This window comes from Artibeus jamaicensis, unplaced genomic scaffold (assembly GCF_021234435.1).
Source record: "Artibeus jamaicensis isolate MK-2021 breed Jamaican fruit bat unplaced genomic scaffold, CSHL_Jam_final contig_465, whole genome shotgun sequence".
In the NCBI taxonomy this organism is placed as follows: Eukaryota; Metazoa; Chordata; class Mammalia; order Chiroptera; family Phyllostomidae; genus Artibeus; species Artibeus jamaicensis.
In genome coordinates, this window is record NW_026521843.1 from 39,529,482 (window position 1) to 39,546,140 (window position 16,659).

The 16,659-nt window shown below is 39.5% G+C and overlaps 1 long non-coding RNA gene across 3 annotated transcripts in view; it reads right to left on the minus strand.

Moving 5' to 3' along the window:
- Positions 1-403: 403 nt before the first annotated feature.
- LOC119047964 (uncharacterized) overlaps positions 404-16,659 on the minus strand; it is a 381,649-nt gene continuing 365,393 nt past the window's right edge. For 2 of the 3 annotated variants that reach the window (XR_008391957.1, XR_008391956.1), the window contains exon 4: positions 14,752-14,884. This is a non-coding gene — a long non-coding RNA (uncharacterized LOC119047964). Of the gene's footprint in view, positions 622-14,751; positions 14,885-16,659 lie in introns of those variants that run through there. The other variant, XR_008391958.1, reaches the window with a different exon arrangement.

The following is a 16,659-nucleotide window of genomic DNA, read 5'->3' on the forward strand; positions in this document are numbered from 1 at the left end:
CCAGTGTACGGCACTCATCATATAATGTCAGACACTCCAAGAATGTAAAACTCACATTTTGTTAGAGCTGAAGTATTACCTGACTTCACCATAACCTAGGTAAGTCCTTTATTAGCATGAATAAAACCTGGATGTCTCTCTGCCTAATTTGAAAAAAAAAAAAGGCACCCTTCTTCAAAAGTAACACATGAACCATCTTCTTTCAGGACATTCCCTGAATGGGGGGAGAAAAGTAAAATATATCCACCTACCTACCTATTATCCTGGCACTCCTCAAAATTCTAGCAGTTTTCTGAAAAGATATATATGTTTTTAAAGGCACCCCTCCTTCTTAAGGACATCTATTTTGCACTTGCATCCCCTACATTTGCACATGAAAAAAATCCATCACTGTGTATACAAATGCCAAATTGCAATGCAAATAGGCATTTGTGTGCCCAATTACCCATTTTGAGTGTTTGCAAAACGGATGTGCCTGCAAATTCTGCAGGTGTGAGTTGGTAGCCTGCTGGAAACTTGGCTCCCACTGAGTCAGCACCAAATAAGGTGCTGTCTCCCGACAGTGCGGCTGAGGGGACGGTCCTTCAATGTGTTACCAGGTGTGGACAGCAAGTGGAAGGCCTGTGCAGAGAGGAAGATAAAAACAACTGAATTTAAAAAGAAAAAAGAACTTTGGACCTACAATGAATGACTGGGCGGGTCTGGGAAGCACTACATTTTCCCCTGCGTGATCTTAAATCCCTTTAATGCACAGCTTTCTATTTAAAAACACTATTTTTTTAAATTTTATTGTGGTATGAACACTTAACATGAGATCTGCTTTCTGAACAAGGTCTTAAGGGTACATGCTATATTGTTCACTATAGGCACAACAGAGTAGAGCAGGTCTCTAGAACTTTCCTAGCTGAACTAAAACTTGATGCTCCTAGATTCGTGACTCCCCATTACCTCGACCTGCCTGGCCCTCATCCCCTGCAATCACAATTCTACTCTTCAATTCTATGAATTTCACAATTTCAGATATCTCACTTAAGTGCAGTCTTGCAGCGTTTGTTTGTCCTTCTGTGACTGGCTTATTTCATTTGGTGTTATGTCCTCAAGATGCATCTATGTTGTTGCCTATTACAGGATTTCCCTCTCTTTTTTTTTTGAGGCTGAATAATATTTCACTGTATGTATGTACCACATTTTTTTTCCCACTCAATCCGCAATGAACACTTGGGCTGTCCCACCTCTTGGCCATTGCAATTAGTCCTTCAAAAATAAACATGGGTGCGCTAATACCTCTTTGAGATTCTAATTTCAAGTCTTTTGGATTAATACCCAAAAGTGGGGTGGCTGCTATGGTGGTTCTATTTTTAATTTTTTGAGGAACCTCCATACTGTTTTCTAGAGTAACTGTACCATTTTCCCATTCCCACCAACAGCGTACTGGAAAACCTTATTTTCCAAAGCATATTACACATCTTTTTGAAGTGTGACTCAGACATCCCAGCCAGCACTCAGAATACCCGGGTGAATCCCAAAGTTTCCCTGGTGGATCGGCAAGCCCATTGCCACTGCCACGTCAGTCACCAGAACCTTCCCCTTTCTCTGTCACAATTCCTAGGTAGTTGAGAAAAGCCAAAAACACCGTTTCTTGACTTGTGAATGCCCCTAGAGCCAACTGTCACTACTATTTCCTCCCAATATCCATTATGATCATAACAAAAGTTTTGCCCCAGATAGTAATGAGTGAGTTACAAGAAAGGCATAAATAGAAAATACAGATGATCCTTTGTGTGCTTGTGTTTATTTGTTGCTTCTGAGATAAGTCAAGCTCAAACATGGTGTATCCAGGAATTCAATGTTTTCTTGGCAAATCTATGTAGTCTGGTCCACAAACTCTTCACTTCACTTAATTTTTTTAAAACATGATTGGTCAAAAATAAAATTATATAAGGTTCTATATTCTTTTGGTGCCTGACTATATGAATGTCATTTAAAAACCATTGTCGTCATCATATAAATTTTATTTTTAATCCCCTTTTCAGTATCTAACAGAACTTTAGTTTAAAAAAATAACAGAGCAAAATATAGGCAACTGCTTAATCATAAAATACCACTTCCTTTAGGATGTCAGTAATTCTCAAAATTGCCTTAGATATTTGCTAGATATCAGAAATAAGTAATGTAGTATTTTAAGTGGCAGAAATGCATTAGTACTATGTAAGTACATGATCCTTAATGTACTAATCTCAGCAATATGTGTAATAAGGACTTTCAGTAACACTTATTTTAAGTGTCCTCTGAGAAATGCTAATTTACAATGAAACACCTATGGAAGTACATGTGACATCTACATGAATACCAAATGAATTCATTTTGATCAATGCTATTACAATGAATACAAAATGAATTCACGATAGGACATTTAAAGTATTACCAGATTTTCTTTTAATGTTACATGTGCTGTGGAGATTAGCATATATTAAGAATCAGATTGAATATGTATATACACATATATATACACATATTTACACGCACATATACACCAAAAATATTTATCCCTACTAATTACTTCATTAGCAAGTACCCTTTTAAAAAGAAACATTCTATTCACACACCACCACACACACACAATCTTTTATGTGCAAAATGCTTATGTCACGTTTACAAAATTGCATACTGGATATAACAAACACAGATTTGTATTATAAGAGTAAGCAAATATGCAGGCTTTGTGGATTTTAAATGTGACAAAAAAATGTTTCCAAATCTATATCTTGAATTTTCCTGACTCTTTCATGATGGCAATTGTTGGTAAATTGATTCATACTGCCTATTAAAACTTGGGCAAATTTTGTGACTAGTCAAAGATAATGAAGGGTGGACAGATGTTTAGACAGATAGATGAATCGTTGGACTGTGGATAATATTATATATAAATATGATCTCTGACAGATTGAAGTTTTCATTTAGAGCTTCCAAGAAGCCAGAAGTATGAATTGTCCACTATTTCTTTTTTATGATAACTAAGGTCCACAGACTGTAGGTATTCACCCTTGACTGAGGCTGACCCATTGTAAGATATGCAACCAGATATCAATTCACCAGAATGAAACTGGGAGGACTGAATCTGTGGTCCTATTTAGAGTCTTTAGGAGCTAATATGAACAGCTCAACGCTGGCCTCCTAAATGAACCCATAAAAGTCCATACTGTAGACCAGGTCCCACCACAGGTCACAGGAGATTTCAGAGACAAACATCAAATTTCTGTCCATGTTGTCCATAGTGCACACCTGAAGCAGACTTCACTCAAGTAATAATCAAGGCCTGTCCATCTGTATCAGTTCCTGCCTCCTCAGTATCACTCACATCCCTTTCCCTCTTGTCCTTCCTCACTGCTACACCCAGAGTCAGAACTTCACCTCCTGCCTGGGCACTTACAATACCCTCATAACATATCTATCTCCCTAACCTCCATGCTTCCATTAATCCTACACTTCACCAACCATTAAGTATTTCTAACAAGCATATTAGATCACGTGACTCATCTACTCGAAATTTCTCCACTGCTCCCTCTCGCCTACAGGATTGAAACAGAACACCTTGTTCTGCTGGGCATCTAGGGCTCAGCCAGCCTGCCCAGCCACATCTCCCACCGCTATCTCCTACATGTTCTTCACGCTCCAGCAGTGTTGAACTACTACTGTGACTTTCTGCCTGCTTCCTTCTGCCTGGCGTGTCCTCCCTTCACTTTCTGCCTGCCTGAAAAACACCTGCTCATTCTTTGAATTTCAGCTCAAAAGCATATTCAATGAGGCCCTTCCTGTCTCCTTGCTGCTATCTGAATCCCATAGATGCTGTGGTGGCACTTTCACACAGAATTTAATCTTCTGTTAACATGTCCATAGAGTAACTAGGCTATTAAATCTTGAGCCAAGAACAATATTTTATTTATCTTTGTTTACTAAGCCATAGCCCAGTATCTAACACATAATGCTCATTCAATGGATGGTGAGTAAATAGACTTGTCTCCTAAAGGTTCTATTGTCCTTTCTTCAAGCAGGCATTCAGAAATTTGTGCTCGCACATTGCTCAGAACCATCATTCCGATTTTAATTGACTCAGTGAGCACATTCCAAATGTGTGTGGGCAAACATGTGAACTTGAAAGTCCAAATCCTTCTCTAATATCCTGACCTCCTAGGAAATCAAATTACCGTAACATTAAAGTAAAAGTAAAAATAGCTAACATTTATTCATCACCTGCTTTGTGTTGGGCACAGTATAACTGTTTTATATGTATTACTTCATAAAAATCTCACAAATGCCACCTCACATCACTATTACTAGCCCCACTTTACAAATGAAGAAATCAGGCTTCAGAGAAATTAGGTGACTTGGTCAAGACCACAGGCTAAGGAATGAAGAACGGGGATTAAGACACAAGCTGGGTTGGCTCAAGTCCCAGGCTCATAGCCTGACACCATTACCCTTCTTGGGTATGCCAGAAGCTTCTACAGTTTCTGGATTAGAGAACCTGACAACTCCGGGAAGAAGATTCTAAAAGTTAATGTATAAAAGTCAGAATAAGCTAGGTTACTCAACTATCACTCCTCCACACTCAATAAGAAAAGTTACATTTGCCTTAGAAGTTTTGGATCAAAATCCTCTCATACAGGAACTGACACCTTGGTCATTGGAAAGTCGAGTATAATGGTTTTACCTATTCTGGTGGATTTTTTCCTTCTTCTTTTATTTTTGGGAAAAAGGCTTGCTGCCTAATTTTTTAAAAACTCATTTTTAAATAATTTTCATCATTCTCATACTATTTCCCTTTTTGTACAGAGCAAACTGGTGCCGTTTGTACCTTTTGTTCTAAAGAAGAGAGAATTCATATACCTGATAGAGTTGGCTTTTGGTCTTGACTTGATTTTCATAACTGGGTTTTTGTTTTTGTTGTTTGTTTGTTTGCTTGCTTGGTTGCTTAGCCTGGAAAATGCCTTATGTGCACTGAAACTAGGTTCTTGTTATAAACTGCCCACTTTGAGTTTGAACCTTTTTTTAGAAGGGAAAAGAAAAATCATGTTTGCTTATTTCTGGAATGAACTTAGCTTCCAGGTAAGTTCAAAGAGGAGCAGTGAAAGAGGTTCTCTGCCAAAACTTCAGGGACACCTCTCTCTGGCAGCAAATACTGCTGGAAACCCTAAGGCTGCTTCTATCTCTGGGCATATGGGAATCTCCACCTCACCTGGTACCAACTGACTCCTATTTGCAATTATCAGAGCAATGAAGCCATCCTCTTATACAGGGTCCAGCAGAAGTAAGGCTTGCCTGAGTGTGGTTGGTAGGGTATATGAATATCTCACATGAGATGGACAGCAATTTGAATATTTCACCTAAAATTTCATAGAGTGTGCTTGAGTGTGATATTGTTATGTTACACAATACATGCTTATGATTTTATAATAAAAGATCTTATAATAAAAAGGGAGTGTTATTTGTGCCAGACCCTGTATTTTTTCTTTTTCAAGACAAAAGCAGTAGCTTCTACAAGCATCCCACAATGTCTGAGAGTTTGGCCAATCAAGATCTCCTGCAACTTCCCACCATCAGAAGCTCCATTTCCACCAAGTCTGTGGCTTCTAATATCCCAGAGAAAAATTTGCTTCCACAAAGCCATCAATGTAGGAGATGCTTCTAAGCAGCAGATCAGTAATCACTTTGTTACCAGCCTGGGAAAAAAAGTATATGTCCTCCAGTGAAGAAATTATAACTTTGGATTGGGTATTTTGTGGGGGTTGAAATAAGATACTTGAGCTATAGAATTCAAGTCCTGATTCTTTTTCTCTACTTCCAAACTGCCAAAAACTCCCAACTCAAATATCACATTTGCTGAGATGTCATCCTCTAATCCTGCTTCCCAAATACATGTGTTTGTCCCCTGGTTCCCACAGTACTTCATTCAGAGGTACATTGTCCTACTCTCCAGAATATACTACAATTATATGTTCACATAACTCTGAAGCCACTGAGGAAAGGGACTGTGTCTTATTTGTGACAGTGTCTTACTTATGCATTCTTGGCATATAGTCTAGGGGTCAGCATATTTTCTCCTGTAAAGAACCAGATAGTAAATGTTTTAGGCTTTGTGGGTGTATGATCTCTGTCACAACTGCCATTATAGTACAAAAGCTCCTATAGACAATATGAAAACGAATGAGCCAGGTTGTTTTCCAAAACTTCATTTACAGAAGCAGGTGGTAGTCCAGCTTTGACCCAGGGCCATAGTTTATCAACTCCTGACATAGAAAATTCAATGAAAAGTGTAAAAAAAAAAAGGAGAAAGGGAGGAACAAGAAAGAAAGGAAGACAGGAAGAGGAGAGATTAAGGAAAGGTGGAAAGGAAAAATAAACCCAGAAATAAAGTAAGAATGAGACAAAATTTGATATTCTTCCCAGATGGTAAAAAGCTATTCCTAGTGAGTTTCTCTTCAGCAAAGCATTTAGTCCATGAAAAACAATTCTAATTAGAATCCTCCTATTATACTTCCCATCGCATTCTCTCTACATGTAAATCTTCTGAGCAGTTCTCTTTTTTGACAAATCATTATTTCCCATTTATGAAGACAAAGCATGGTTGAAGGGCTCTGTTGCTGTCTTGTAACCACAGCCTGCCTACAGGTGTCATATTTTATGCACGGGAAAGAGAGTATTGTTCTGCCACTCTCCATGCAGGAACCATGGATGCCTGGAAACAAATGACTTTTGACTGCTGATCAGAACCACACTTTAATCAGTTACTGGTCTGTGATCAATAATTAATCATGCTATTCTGTCTAGGTAATAAATAATGGGGAAAATAGCAATGAATATATAGTTGGCCAGATTCTCCCTGGGGCAAAACAGAAAAGGACTAGCGTGAAAGTCTGTCTGAATAATCCTGTGGATTCTCAATATACAGCTTTAGTTGAAATTCCAGGAGGGTTAGGGCTGTGAGTAGAGGAAGGAGACTTGTCACCACCAACAGCTCCCCTCAGGACTAATAATCCCTACTTGGATAAAGTGTGTCTGTGCTAAGACAACTGAAAAGGGGGCCTGCAAAGACAGGGGCACCATAGGACAGGCCAGATGTGTCACAGGTACCGTGGCAGTGCTCCTCCCTTGCAGGTAGGAGCAGTTGAGTAGCAGGAGAGTGCAGATGCACCTTGCTTCCCACAGTAATGCTTACATGCCAGAACTTGTGTGTCAAATGCAATCTTACCCACTGAATTCTATAAGTGTACTCAGTGACTTTGCTATTGAAAATAATCATCTATCTGCCTATTTACCATTCCATCCATGTGTTCCCCCTCTTCTTCATGGTCAGTCAATTACTGAAGGGCTCTTTCCCAGGTTTTATGAATAGACATCCAAACTTTTTATAAACCTGCAGAATTGGGCCTCAGTCACCTTAGAACGACATACCTAGAAACTGTAACTTCCACACATGCAGCTTTTATCAGCGGTTTTCTTTCCATGTTGTCCTTGAATAAAGCAAGTTGGTCTGAGTGTAGGTTCTTACAGTGTGTCTAATGGTGTCACTACCCTACTCTGCACTATTTAGATACATAACTTTCAAAAGCCAGGGGAGCAGGAAGAGATCTCAAAGCAGCATGCCCTATTAAAACAGATGGGTAGATTCACCTGCTAAAATGTCCAGCACCCCACCTTCTCCCTTGGACAAGGGAACTTCTGCATGGTCAGAATGCCTTTTTAAAACCTCTTGAAAACAGAGACAGCATCCACCCCTTATGAAAGGAAAATGTTATCAGTATTGGGTCACTTTTACCCCTAAGACCCAAGAAAGGTTAGCAGGAAGTCATTATGTCATCCAGAAATGCTGATGAAGTATCCACTAGGCACCACCTTCAGCTGATTCAGAACTAGAGTGGAGGAGAGTAGGCATACACACGTTCACATGAGCTCCCCACTACACAGAAGCACTGACGTGGGAGAAACCTACTTGGCTTATTGGCCATCCTGACTGGCTGCCTTAGCTGAATTGGAGAGGACTTGCAGCCACTTCAGAGGAGGGTACACAGCCAATGCAAACCAAACACAATCTGCTTCTTTGTGAATTGCAAGCAATTCCCAACTGCCTGAGCTAATGGTACGGAGCAGTAGAGCAGATAACCCAATACGGTGGATAATCTCAAAATCATTTTCCATTTGGCTTGTGGAATGAATTAAATGATTTGTTTCAGCTTCAGCAGATTTACCTTCCTAATTATGTTTTTTTGTTAGGCTAGAAACATTCAACATTGCAGGATGTTGCCAGGGATTTAGAAAGTACTTATCAGATAACAGCCATGTGAGAGATCAGCACAGAGGTCACCTGAGGTTGTCAAAATCTATTGAGTGCCTACTATGTACAAACTACTCAATGGGACCAAAAGTGATAAAAGACCCATCTCCTGCCATCCGGATTGTAACAGAGTAAGCAAAACCAGATCTAGAATTACAAAAATATACCTTAGAGATAGTTGGTTACATAAATGCATGTAAAGCACGGATATTTCTATTGTTGGGATCTCCCTAGATGTTCTGTAAATATTTGTTGAATGAATGAATGAATGAATGAATGAACAAGGCTTATTGGGAAAGATGTCCAATAAATAGTTCCAAAAGTAAGCATTTCTGGGCTGCCAAGAAAAGGCAGTTCGTTGTTCACAAGGGTGGTCTGAGAAGGTGTTTCCCCAAATCAGAAGACCTGAGAAGGCAGGCTGCATGCTCCTCAAGGCTTAGCACAGCTGGAGAACAGTAGATTCTCTCTCTATCTTGCTTGACCCTCTTCCCTTGGATTAATCGTCCTCATCTTTCAGATCTCAATGTAATATCCCCTCCTCAAGCAAATCTTTCCAATTCCAGATTATGTCAGTTCCCAAGAATAAGTATTCTTCATATCCTAAACTTCACCTTGGAAGAACTTTATCCAATCCAAAGTAAGCACTTACCTGTGCAATATTTGTTGAAAGGTTTCCTCAGCTAGAATGTAAGCACCATGGTGGCAAGGACAATTTTTGTCCTGTATTTGCAGCACATAACAGAGTGACTTGCACACAGTGAGGCTAAGTAAATATCTATGGAGCAATGTATGGAACTGAAGTACTAAAGTCAGGAGAAGGACCTCTACCTGAGCCCTAGATAGGAAATATTTAAATGAAGAAAGGGGAAGTCTTCTGGAATCTCAGGAAAAGGAGTCTACATCTGCAGCCACATAGAGATGAAAATAAGCAACATTTCACAGACTCATTAGTAGGTCACTTCATAGAGTGGTAATAAAAATAAAAAATTATTTTAAAATAATAATAATAATAGCTACCACTCATTGAATATCTCCCATATGATAGTTTAATGGATTATCTCATAGACTCTCATAGCAACCCTGTGAAATAGTTATCATCATTTTACAAGGAGGTAATTGAAGCTTACAGAATTTAAGGTCACTTAGTAAATATATAGCCACTATTCCAACCCAGATATAAAGCCACTGTTTGAACCCAGGCCTATTTATCTGGATGACTCCAAAACCCATGATTTTCACCATTAAGCAAATGAGGTACTGTATTCAAAAATGTTTTTTAAATTGTAAAGCACTGGGCAGCTGTAATGTGTGTGGATACATGTAAACACCCAAGTAACAGAGTAACTGACTAAATAAATAAGAAATCTCTATTTTTATTGCCTAACTAGTAAAAGTTTAAATATTCTATTATCTAAAGGACAGAAAATCTCCTTAATGCCCAAATAAACAGGTAGCAATGGAAACATCCATGAATTTAGTCTCCAACTACCTGGTTTAGCATTTTCAGGTTTGCTGCTGTTTTCTTCCAAGGCTTAAGGTGATAGAATAAATATTAAGATCAATGTGGCCTTTCTCAGTAAGCTCAAGGCTAATTGGTCCAACTACAGATGACTGTTAAAAATAGACTCGATGTAAGTGTGCAGACCCTAGGATGGCCAGAATTATCCGGTATTTTGGTGTGAAGATGGCTAGACCTCTAGAACATAAGCACCAAGACGAGAGGCTCTGTCCTGTTGTTCGCCTTTATATCTTTGGTGCTGGCGCAATAGAAAGCATACAATATGTTCACAGTCATGGAACGAAGGAGGAGTGCTTAGGATTCAGTTCATTTTCATTATAAAATGTCAAAGGGACATGGAAAGCCCTGGATATATTTACGGTCACTATAATTGTTTGGGTAGAACTAAGAATTAGAGAACACTTTAGGAGGCAGTATATCAAATAGGTTTGGCTAAGTCTGGATTACTAAAAATAAATATATTTTAGTCACTAAAAAAGCATTTATTATCCAACAGAATGGCAAACCAATATAACAAATAAACTAAAATTTTCTTTTTCCTTTATAACTGGTTATCTTCACATCCCATTGACACATCCTGATTGGCGGGTCTTAGACCATCATCGACTCCCAATTAGTATTTATTAGCATTATTATTAATAATGATCAGCATGTTTAAATATCTCCCCAGGAGATGTCAATGGATTTTCATTTTTTAATAATGAGGATTTGAGAAATGATTTATTTTAATACATCTGAAAAATGTTCTGCTGAAAACCATAAAACTTCTATTTGTCCAGATAATAGCTATTACCTCCCACATGGATATGCCATGGTAGAACACAGAGGTTTTGTGTGTGTGTGTGTGTGTGTGTGTGTGTGTGTGTTTTCAGCAGATTTTGGAGGTATTCTGGAAGCTGGGTGCAAACCACAGAAAAAAACAAATAAGTCGCCATCTCAGGAAGCATTCCTCAGATATTCGGGTTTTTGAGACAAGGGAAATTATTCCCCACTAATTTATACACCAGTGAAACTGGCCGGTTGGCAAGTCCACAATTAATGTGAACGCCAAGTGGGAAGGCAGCTTTGTTTCATCTCGGAGAACACTTCGCTGAACGGCAGCCTCCCCAGCTGAAAATGCATGCAGTGTCTCTGTCTTTTAACTTGCAGCAGACGCTGGCATTTCTTCATCTCTATTCACTCTATCATTATGATGCATTATACAATGTAATGATGTAATACATGGGAAAGCCGAAATGTGTGTGCCTTGCCAAAAATAATAAGAAAAGTATACAATTATTTTCTGCTATGAAAGCCACTATCACTATCATTTCATCCTTCCCCAGCCAAAATGAAAGCTTCCCTAATGGCCCAGACTCTCTTTATGCTTGTGAATTGAACATGAATGTGAAAAGTAGGACGTCACCTCGTCTGTACTGAGTTAGAACTTTTAAAGGATGTAAACAAATTTATCACTTGAGCACGGCGGGCTGACTCCCAAATCTGCTCCAGCCGTATTTTCGATGGTGTGATTCTAAATGTTACCAAGCCTTTATTTGTTAATAACAAATTTCCCTAAGAAGGGTCTGCCTTTTTATGTTTCATTAACATTAACCTACAATCATGAGCCACTGTTCTGGGCAGGAAGCACATTTCAAGGAAAAGTCACCGTCTGCTGGTACCCGCGTTCGTGGCTGATTAAATCAAAAAGAATCAAAGTAATAAAACCTCAGAAATAAAGCCAACTAATTGCTACATTCCCCCTCCCCCTTACTGAATGCTATTTTGAGTTACGGAAGCAGAAAATTGTTTTAAGAATCAGATATTTTTAATGCATCACAAGAAAATATTTCTGAAAGATTGCAATATTGAGCTGAGTTTTTTAGCCAATTTCTTCACATTCTGTCTCTCCTCTTCTTTTCTGCCCTCCACAACAGCCCCCCCTTCTCTGCTCCCATGAATTTTATGGGTAGATTTTTTTCCAGCAAATCTAATGTTAGTCTAATTACCAGGAATCAACCTCATAAAATAGTACCTAACCAAAAGAAGGAAGCTACATCCCTGACCATCCAGCTTGCCGGCAGAAGCCCTGAAAACTTGGATTGCAGGGACATTGCAAAATGTTTTCAGTGATGTTATTATCATTGTAATTGGTTGTAAATAGGTGATACCATGGAGGCCAGAGATAAATTTTAAGGGAATACGGGGACCAGAGCAGGCCGGCCACTGTATTGCGTCTCCAGCTTTGGGAAAACTGCCTGATAGAGCTCACTTGCAAAACCCAGCCACAGATCATAAAGCTGCTAAGTGGGCTGGCCACCCACTTTATGCTGAAAATTTGTGGGAAGCCATTTTTTTGCCTGGCAAAATTAGTAGGAATGCTTAACATAATTAATTTTTATACTAAACACGTGTTGTTATTTTTTTTTAATGTACAATTACCAAACCATCGAAACCACAGTAGAGCACAATCAGATGTGCCTGAAAACACATAATTGACATAAAGGACATGCAGGAAAATAACATGAAAACATAAAATAAATGGTTATTGCTATTTAGTATCTGCATTTAAAGAGTGGAATTAATCATAATTATGCATTATTAGCTAATAATTGGGTGGAAGCATACAGGGCATATCTTGTTTATTGTTGCTGGGGCTGCTATTGTTACCGTTATTATTATTTTCTGTGGGAAATTTTACCAACCTGAGATTGTTTTGAAGAATTCCCAGTGATTACTCAGTGTATCCAGCATGTAGACTGTTTTACATTATTCATGCAATGCCACTGAAACACAGTCACCTCTGGGAAGGGACCCAGAAAAATCCCAAACATCTCATAAAAAATACTTGCAGGTGTAGGGCATGTTTCCCCATCCAAAAGAAAAGCAAAGAGGGTCAGAAAGTAAAGAGGTATGGGCTCCCCGTGCAGGGTAAAGCAGCAGCCTGGAGCAAAAAGCAGAATTCTGCCCGGTCATACCGACCCTAGCATTACTCAACATATTGTTTCTCAGTTCATTCTCTCTCTATGTGTGTGTGTCTGTGTATACACACATACTACATATATCCACACACACAATTTATGTGTCTATATCATGTTTATACTCTATTACATACATATGAGTGTGTAGGTGTACATATGTGTATATGGGTGTGTGGAGATGTATGTGTGTGTGTGTGTATAAAAGAAGATTAAGACATGGTAGCTAGCCTTTGCTGACTGCTGATTGGTCAACAGTTCATACAAAATAAATTGTATTTGTATTACCAAGAGCCAAAAGATGGAAAGCTTCCTAAAATTTAGTGCCTTCAAACTCCAGGCTTCTCCACTCCAGGATGGCAGCCTCCAGCTACCAAGCCCAGTTCTTTCCCTTTGGGGAACGTGTCAAGTGGACTGTGATCAAATTCTCCTTCCAGAAACCACAGAGACTAAAGGACAGTGTGTAAAACAGAAGTGTCCTTAACATGTCAAAACAACCAGGGAGAAGGTGAAATTTCTGTGGACACAGCCAGTTTTCGTGGTCTACATGAGGTAAAATAACTTTGAAAATGAATTGTTTATTTATTTTCCCATATTTTGGTATGACATAAATTGTCAAAGGAGCAAGACACAGAAAATGACCAACATAGTAAAGACAGAAGAGACAGCAAAAAAGATAACTAAAACTGGATAACTCATCAAATTTAAATTTGTGTTACATATTTTTCAAAGTAACGCTGATAAATCCAATGCATTTATTCTATTTATTAATCTGACAAATACTTCTTCAGTGCCACTGTGTATCAGATACCATTCTAGGCCCTGGGGGTTCAGTGAATGAAATAGAGGTTTCACTAGAGAGTTTATATTATGTCTGAAGCGGTGGCTGGGTTGAGAAACAGACAACAAACAAATAATTAAACTATATGAGGTCTGTCCACAAAAAGTCCAGCCATTGTTAATATAATGAGAACAGTTTGCATGACATCTACATAACTTGGCAGCCAAGGAGAGTGGACTGGAAGGTACATGCATGAACAATGATGACTTCACTGAACTAGTCAGTGGGGGCAGTAGATGTTGACTGAACATGTACACTGTGTGGCCACCATATTCAAAATGATGGGCAAGTAGAGCAATGAATCTGTATCAGATTTTTGCATTAAACTTGAACATTCCTCTGTGAACTATTTGAATGATTCAGAAGGCTTTCAGGGACGATGCAATGAGTGCAGCACAAATGCTTCAAAGATGATGAAGAATCTGTTGAAAGTGATCCACGTTCTGGAAGGCCTGCAATAAGCAGAACACCTGAGAATGTTGAACATGCAAAGGCTACAGTCAACAGATGGGTGACTCACAGTGGGAGAACTAGAAGCTGATCTGGAGATTACAAAAACTAATGCGTCCAAGATTTTGAAGCAGGATCTTGACATGAAACGTGTTGTGGCAAAATGTGTTCCACAGCTACTGCTACCACAGCAGAAGGAACACTGTGTTATACTTGCTAATGACTTGATTCGAACTGCTACCAATGAACCACATTTCCTCAAGATAGTCATAATCAGAGATGAATTGTGGGTCTACGGCCACGATCTGAAAACAGAGGCCCAGTTGTCCCCAAGGAAGTCTCCTGATTCTCTGTGCCTGAAAAAGGTGCGGCAGTCGCAGCAAGACCAAGACCAGGTTAACTGTGTTTTCTGATTGGAAAGGTCTTGTCCATCATGGGTATGCCAAACAATGAATGAGGAGAACTACCTCAATGTTCTTCACTGGTTGAAAAATGCAATATGAGGAAAAGAGCCATAGCTTTGGGCAACCAGTGACTGGCAGCTTCCAGGACAACACATCCACTAATGCATCACGAAGGATTTTGCAGTGTTTTGAAGAGTGGCAGAGATGCTGGGAGAACAGTGGGAGGTCCCAAGGTACCTACTTTGAAAGGGGCTCAGGCATCATTGTCCTGTGTGCAATGTTTCTTGTATCTTGTATCTTCTTCAACAAATACCTCTATTTTTCATTTCACATGGCTGGACACTTTCTGGACAGACCTCATAGAGTAGGTCCATATATACCCTGTAGACAAAGTACAGAAAAGAGGGCAGAAAGTGTGTGTGGCGGGAAGAGGTAGAGTCGTTATGCATCTTTAAATAGGATAGTCACTGGGACCTCCCTGGGTAGATAAGCTTTGAGTAAAGACCATAGGCCTATTTAGGCAAAAACTTCGTCAAATCATCTCTTTCGATGAGCTTTCCCTCTTTGGGGCCTGAGATGGTCACACTGATATACCACCTTTTAAAAGCATAACTGTTGGAAATCACTCAAGAGATTCCAAGGAAAACATGCATGGACTGCAGCTCCAGGGCAACAGTACGAGGCCAAGTTAACAGGATCCTTAAAAGAAGAAAATAAACACCTTTTTCCCAGAATAATTCAAATTGTGTTTCTTTCCTTTGTTTTAAACATAGATCAGCTTGTCTGAATTCAGCAAAGCAAAACCTCATAAAGCAAAATGAAAAGGAGTAAAACGGGGGTGGGCTCCATGGAGGGGCCCGAGGGAGAGAAGCGGCCAGGGCAGGGCGGGCCCTGCAGCCAAAAGACCAGTGTGGCTGGATCTCCATTTCTAACCATTTGTTTTCCAGGCATTTAGACCCAAGAAGAAAGAAGGACAGTATGTATATTTCCGGTGACCATATATCCTGAGTCATAATTTAGAACTCCAGTCCTCATAAAGAATTTGTTTTTCATTTGTGAATTCATTTATATAAAAAGCCTTTCCAAGTTATAACATTTAAATCACACTTAGTTATTATTATTTCTAAATGGACTTAAGACTATCATTATATAACTAAAAACACACACTTCACCAAAACACACACACACAAACAAATACATACTTATTTCACTAAACACAATAATTGAAACTCTAATATTGAAACAGATTTCAGAAACTCAGAACCTATAGTTCCTGTAAGTATACCTCAGGACCAATGTAACCTATATTATCCTAGTGGAAAAGTACTTTCTGGAGTACACGCAGATGCTGGACTATTAACACTGTATTTACTTATTTAAATAAGAGGTCTTAGCATAACCTAGCAACAGGCACATCCCTCACTCCTCTGTCGCATGCCCAGCTGATAGAGCAGAAGTGACCAGGACAACTTGCTCTCAGAGATTCCACCCAACCCCATGCAGGAGGGACCAAGCCAGCAGTGAACGATGGGACATGGGGACAAGGCACATTGACATACTGCATCACTGGGAAGAGCCAGAAGGAACGCAGGAAGAGCCCTAATCCTGAACTCAGGCATGCTGTGCTGCCCGGGCACACTCCACTCCTCCCTGGTACCCAGGCCAATGGAAGGACTGAGGGCAAATTTCTTTCTCCATTTACACTAAATTGATATGGGTGTCAGGGAGCTGGTGGAATGGGGGTACACTCCATTACCATCTCAATTTTTATTGTCATTGATATTTGCTGCAACCTTCACAGAGCCAGAACCAAATCCAGATCAAAACCATGATGTTTAGGAAGAATATTACATATCATACAACCTCCTCTTCCTGCCTTTCTCTCCCTTTTACTGGTCTGGTCGGACACCCAGGGCTCCCTTTCACTCTCTCCCCTTTCTTTACTCCCTCCACCAAGGCACTGTTATCAACTCCCAACCTTGATGGGAATGCAAGTGTACAGTAACTTCTAGGGAAATTTGCAACTAAAGTCTTCTCTGTCACTGAAAGAAAGAAAAGCACTATTTCCCACAGCAGAAACTTCAGGGTTCTCCCTGGATGTTGTCCTGGGGACTAGAAACCTTGGAAATGTATCTCAACTCTTCCACTTGGGCACT